The sequence below is a fragment of the Schistocerca nitens genome, unplaced genomic scaffold, assembly GCF_023898315.1.
Source record: "Schistocerca nitens isolate TAMUIC-IGC-003100 unplaced genomic scaffold, iqSchNite1.1 HiC_scaffold_253, whole genome shotgun sequence".
Lineage (NCBI taxonomy): Eukaryota > Metazoa > Arthropoda > Insecta > Orthoptera > Acrididae > Schistocerca > Schistocerca nitens.
The window spans coordinates 24,679-30,678 of NW_026045794.1; the positions used below are offsets into that span (position 1 = coordinate 24,679).

Consider the following 6,000-nt stretch of genomic DNA (forward strand, 5'->3'; position numbering starts at 1 on the left):
CTTCCTTCCGCAACAGCCAGTTCCTCGAGGACGGCGCGGGGGGCGCGCCCGGCGTCCCAGCAGAGCGACGGCCGAATTAGCGGGCGCACCGCCGCGTGTGTGAGACGCACTGCTGCTCGTTGCACCTCCTGTCATTCGCTGGGCGCGTGCAGCCTTCGACACTAGCGGAGGACGCATCTTGTCCCTGGTGTCCAGCGGGGGGCCTGTGCGGGGTGTGGCAGTGTCGTGCTGGAGGGCGCCACTGGTAGCGATGTGGGCTTCCTCGCCTCGCCTCGCCTCGCCTCGCCTCGCCTCGCACCAGGTGTCTGCGTACTTTGCAGTGCATTCGCACCATTCGTATCCCGTCCCGACTTGTCCCGACTTTGCTCGACTGCCGCTCGCTGCCGCTCGGGTCGTGGTCCATATGACAGCGCAAGCACGACAAACGTCTGCGGGACGAGACGAGACGAGACGACTAAGGGACAAATTCGTGATTACAAATCAAATTTGGAACTCTACACTCCTACACAACAATAGGCGCTGACGTATTTCAGAAATCACCTGCCGATTCGTACTGTTTTGTCGTTTTGAAAGTCTTCTTGGCAAACTTGGTTAGCACATTCTCCCCCAAACTGAGTTAATTACTGCATTTTCGTACCATTACAGTAGTTTAAAAGGCTTAAGGAAGCATCGTTGTCACAACAGAAGGGTAGTTTGAAAATTGGGCTGGCAGGGGTAGCGACATAAAAAAAAAAAAAAAAAAAAAGGAAGGGAGCCAACAGCACCCGGGTTTCCCAGGCGGTCACCCATCCAAGTACTAACCGGGCCCAATGATACTTAACTTCGGTGATCGGACGAGAACCGGTGTATTTATCATGGTATGGCCGTTGGCACTCGTGTAATGTAGGAGCACGGCAGAATTCGCGTTCGGCTTTTCTCCCAACACACAAAATGTTAGTTTTCGGCCGCATTTGACGTAGGCACTTCCTTCCGCAACAGCCAGTTCCTCGAGGACGGCGCGGGGGGCGCGCCCGGCGTCCCAGCAGAGCGACGGCCGAATTAGCGGGCGCACCGCCGCGTGTGTGAGACGCACTGCTGCTCGTTGCACCTCCTGTCATTCGCTGGGCGCGTGCAGCCTTCGACACTAGCGGAGGACGCATCTTGTCCCTGGTGTCCAGCGGGGGGCCTGTGCGGGGTGTGGCAGTGTCGTGCTGGAGGGCGCCACTGGTAGCGATGTGGGCTTCCTCGCCTCGCCTCGCCTCGCCTCGCCTCGCCTCGCCTCGCACCAGGTGTCTGCGTACTTTGCAGTGCATTCGCACCATTCGTATCCCGTCCCGACTTGTCCCGACTTTGCTCGACTGCCGCTCGCTGCCGCTCGGGTCGTGGTCCATATGACAGCGCAAGCACGACAAACGTCTGCGGGACGAGACGAGACGAGACGACTAAGGGACAAATTCGTGATTACAAATCAAATTTGGAACTCTACACTCCTACACAACAATAGGCGCTGACGTATTTCAGAAATCACCTGCCGATTCGTACTGTTTTGTCGTTTTGAAAGTCTTCTTGGCAAACTTGGTTAGCACATTCTCCCCCAAACTGAGTTAATTACTGCATTTTCGTACCATTACAGTAGTTTAAAAGGCTTAAGGAAGCATCGTTGTCACAACAGAAGGGTAGTTTGAAAATTGGGCTGGCAGGGGTAGCGACATAAAAAAAAAAAAAAAAGGAAGGGAGCCAACAGCACCCGGGTTTCCCAGGCGGTCACCCATCCAAGTACTAACCGGGCCCAATGATACTTAACTTCGGTGATCGGACGAGAACCGGTGTATTTATCATGGTATGGCCGTTGGCACTCGTGTAATGTAGGAGCACGGCAGAATTCGCGTTCGGCTTTTCTCCCAACACACAAAATGTTAGTTTTCGGCCGCATTTGACGTAGGCACTTCCTTCCGCAACAGCCAGTTCCTCGAGGACGGCGCGGGGGGCGCGCCCGGCGTCCCAGCAGAGCGACGGCCGAATTAGCGGGCGCACCGCCGCGTGTGTGAGACGCACTGCTGCTCGTTGCACCTCCTGTCATTCGCTGGGCGCGTGCAGCCTTCGACACTAGCGGAGGACGCATCTTGTCCCTGGTGTCCAGCGGGGGGCCTGTGCGGGGTGTGGCAGTGTCGTGCTGGAGGGCGCCACTGGTAGCGATGTGGGCTTCCTCGCCTCGCCTCGCCTCGCCTCGCCTCGCCTCGCACCAGGTGTCTGCGTACTTTGCAGTGCATTCGCACCATTCGTATCCCGTCCCGACTTGTCCCGACTTTGCTCGACTGCCGCTCGCTGCCGCTCGGGTCGTGGTCCATATGACAGCGCAAGCACGACAAACGTCTGCGGGACGAGACGAGACGAGACGACTAAGGGACAAATTCGTGATTACAAATCAAATTTGGAACTCTACACTCCTACACAACAATAGGCGCTGACGTATTTCAGAAATCACCTGCCGATTCGTACTGTTTTGTCGTTTTGAAAGTCTTCTTGGCAAACTTGGTTAGCACATTCTCCCCCAAACTGAGTTAATTACTGCATTTTCGTACCATTACAGTAGTTTAAAAGGCTTAAGGAAGCATCGTTGTCACAACAGAAGGGTAGTTTGAAAATTGGGCTGGCAGGGGTAGCGACATAAAAAAAAAAAAAAAAAAAAAGGAAGGGAGCCAACAGCACCCGGGTTTCCCAGGCGGTCACCCATCCAAGTACTAACCGGGCCCAATGATACTTAACTTCGGTGATCGGACGAGAACCGGTGTATTTATCATGGTATGGCCGTTGGCACTCGTGTAATGTAGGAGCACGGCAGAATTCGCGTTCGGCTTTTCTCCCAACACACAAAATGTTAGTTTTCGGCCGCATTTGACGTAGGCACTTCCTTCCGCAACAGCCAGTTCCTCGAGGACGGCGCGGGGGGCGCGCCCGGCGTCCCAGCAGAGCGACGGCCGAATTAGCGGGCGCACCGCCGCGTGTGTGAGACGCACTGCTGCTCGTTGCACCTCCTGTCATTCGCTGGGCGCGTGCAGCCTTCGACACTAGCGGAGGACGCATCTTGTCCCTGGTGTCCAGCGGGGGGCCTGTGCGGGGTGTGGCAGTGTCGTGCTGGAGGGCGCCACTGGTAGCGATGTGGGCTTCCTCGCCTCGCCTCGCCTCGCCTCGCCTCGCCTCGCACCAGGTGTCTGCGTACTTTGCAGTGCATTCGCACCATTCGTATCCCGTCCCGACTTGTCCCGACTTTGCTCGACTGCCGCTCGCTGCCGCTCGGGTCGTGGTCCATATGACAGCGCAAGCACGACAAACGTCTGCGGGACGAGACGAGACGAGACGACTAAGGGACAAATTCGTGATTACAAATCAAATTTGGAACTCTACACTCCTACACAACAATAGGCGCTGACGTATTTCAGAAATCACCTGCCGATTCGTACTGTTTTGTCGTTTTGAAAGTCTTCTTGGCAAACTTGGTTAGCACATTCTCCCCCAAACTGAGTTAATTACTGCATTTTCGTACCATTACAGTAGTTTAAAAGGCTTAAGGAAGCATCGTTGTCACAACAGAAGGGTAGTTTGAAAATTGGGCTGGCAGGGGTAGCGACATAAAAAAAAAAAAAAAAAAAAAGGAAGGGAGCCAACAGCACCCGGGTTTCCCAGGCGGTCACCCATCCAAGTACTAACCGGGCCCAATGATACTTAACTTCGGTGATCGGACGAGAACCGGTGTATTTATCATGGTATGGCCGTTGGCACTCGTGTAATGTAGGAGCACGGCAGAATTCGCGTTCGGCTTTTCTCCCAACACACAAAATGTTAGTTTTCGGCCGCATTTGACGTAGGCACTTCCTTCCGCAACAGCCAGTTCCTCGAGGACGGCGCGGGGGGCGCGCCCGGCGTCCCAGCAGAGCGACGGCCGAATTAGCGGCGCACCGCCGCGTGTGTGAGACGCACTGCTGCTCGTTGCACCTCCTGTCATTCGCTGGGCGCGTGCAGCCTTCGACACTAGCGGAGGACGCATCTTGTCCCTGGTGTCCAGCGGGGGGCCTGTGCGGGGTGTGGCAGTGTCGTGCTGGAGGGCGCCACTGGTAGCGATGTGGGCTTCCTCGCCTCGCCTCGCCTCGCCTCGCCTCGCCTCGCCTCGCACCAGGTGTCTGCGTACTTTGCAGTGCATTCGCACCATTCGTATCCCGTCCCGACTTGTCCCGACTTTGCTCGACTGCCGCTCGCTGCCGCTCGGGTCGTGGTCCATATGACAGCGCAAGCACGACAAACGTCTGCGGGACGAGACGAGACGAGACGACTAAGGGACAAATTCGTGATTACAAATCAAATTTGGAACTCTACACTCCTACACAACAATAGGCGCTGACGTATTTCAGAAATCACCTGCCGATTCGTACTGTTTTGTCGTTTTGAAAGTCTTCTTGGCAAACTTGGTTAGCACATTCTCCCCCAAACTGAGTTAATTACTGCATTTTCGTACCATTACAGTAGTTTAAAAGGCTTAAGGAAGCATCGTTGTCACAACAGAAGGGTAGTTTGAAAATTGGGCTGGCAGGGGTAGCGACATAAAAAAAAAAAAAAAAGGAAGGGAGCCAACAGCACCCGGGTTTCCCAGGCGGTCACCCATCCAAGTACTAACCGGGCCCAATGATACTTAACTTCGGTGATCGGACGAGAACCGGTGTATTTATCATGGTATGGCCGTTGGCACTCGTGTAATGTAGGAGCACGGCAGAATTCGCGTTCGGCTTTTCTCCCAACACACAAAATGTTAGTTTTCGGCCGCATTTGACGTAGGCACTTCCTTCCGCAACAGCCAGTTCCTCGAGGACGGCGCGGGGGGCGCGCCCGGCGTCCCAGCAGAGCGACGGCCGAATTAGCGGGCGCACCGCCGCGTGTGTGAGACGCACTGCTGCTCGTTGCACCTCCTGTCATTCGCTGGGCGCGTGCAGCCTTCGACACTAGCGGAGGACGCATCTTGTCCCTGGTGTCCAGCGGGGGGCCTGTGCGGGGTGTGGCAGTGTCGTGCTGGAGGGCGCCACTGGTAGCGATGTGGGCTTCCTCGCCTCGCCTCGCCTCGCCTCGCCTCGCCTCGCACCAGGTGTCTGCGTACTTTGCAGTGCATTCGCACCATTCGTATCCCGTCCCGACTTGTCCCGACTTTGCTCGACTGCCGCTCGCTGCCGCTCGGGTCGTGGTCCATATGACAGCGCAAGCACGACAAACGTCTGCGGGACGAGACGAGACGAGACGACTAAGGGACAAATTCGTGATTACAAATCAAATTTGGAACTCTACACTCCTACACAACAATAGGCGCTGACGTATTTCAGAAATCACCTGCCGATTCGTACTGTTTTGTCGTTTTGAAAGTCTTCTTGGCAAACTTGGTTAGCACATTCTCCCCCAAACTGAGTTAATTACTGCATTTTCGTACCATTACAGTAGTTTAAAAGGCTTAAGGAAGCATCGTTGTCACAACAGAAGGGTAGTTTGAAAATTGGGCTGGCAGGGTAGCGACATAAAAAAAAAAAAAAAAAAGGAAGGGAGCCAACAGCACCCGGGTTTCCCAGGCGGTCACCCATCCAAGTACTAACCGGGCCCAATGATACTTAACTTCGGTGATCGGACGAGAACCGGTGTATTTATCATGGTATGGCCGTTGGCACTCGTGTAATGTAGGAGCACGGCAGAATTCGCGTTCGGCTTTTCTCCCAACACACAAAATGTTAGTTTTCGGCCGCATTTGACGTAGGCACTTCCTTCCGCAACAGCCAGTTCCTCGAGGACGGCGCGGGGGCGCGCCCGGCGTCCCAGCAGAGCGACGGCCGAATTAGCGGGCGCACCGCCGCGTGTGTGAGACGCACTGCTGCTCGTTGCACCTCCTGTCATTCGCTGGGCGCGTGCAGCCTTCGACACTAGCGGAGGACGCATCTTGTCCCTGGTGTCCAGCGGGGGGCCTGTGCGGGGTGTGGCAGTGTCGTGCTGGAG

At 55.6% G+C, this 6,000-nt stretch overlaps 6 non-coding genes across 6 annotated transcripts; all 6 read right to left on the minus strand.

The window, feature by feature from the left end:
* Nucleotides 1–752: 752 nt before the first annotated feature.
* Nucleotides 753–871, minus strand: LOC126223693 (5S ribosomal RNA). Its single transcript, XR_007543530.1, has one exon. It is a non-coding gene; the product is annotated as a 5S ribosomal RNA (ribosomal RNA).
* Nucleotides 872–1,714: 843 nt separating this feature from the next.
* On the minus strand, nucleotides 1,715–1,833 carry LOC126223694 (5S ribosomal RNA). Its single transcript, XR_007543531.1, has one exon. It is a non-coding gene; the product is annotated as a 5S ribosomal RNA (ribosomal RNA).
* Nucleotides 1,834–2,676: 843 nt separating this feature from the next.
* Nucleotides 2,677–2,795, minus strand: LOC126223696 (5S ribosomal RNA). The gene has a single exon (XR_007543532.1). It is a non-coding gene; the product is annotated as a 5S ribosomal RNA (ribosomal RNA).
* Nucleotides 2,796–3,638: 843 nt separating this feature from the next.
* LOC126223697 (5S ribosomal RNA) lies at nucleotides 3,639–3,757 on the minus strand. Its single transcript, XR_007543533.1, has one exon. It is a non-coding gene; the product is annotated as a 5S ribosomal RNA (ribosomal RNA).
* An 842-nt stretch (nucleotides 3,758–4,599) lies between these two features.
* On the minus strand, nucleotides 4,600–4,718 carry LOC126223698 (5S ribosomal RNA). The gene has a single exon (XR_007543534.1). It is a non-coding gene; the product is annotated as a 5S ribosomal RNA (ribosomal RNA).
* Nucleotides 4,719–5,557: 839 nt separating this feature from the next.
* Nucleotides 5,558–5,676, minus strand: LOC126223699 (5S ribosomal RNA). The gene has a single exon (XR_007543535.1). It is a non-coding gene; the product is annotated as a 5S ribosomal RNA (ribosomal RNA).
* Between the last annotated feature and the right edge of the window lie 324 nt (nucleotides 5,677–6,000).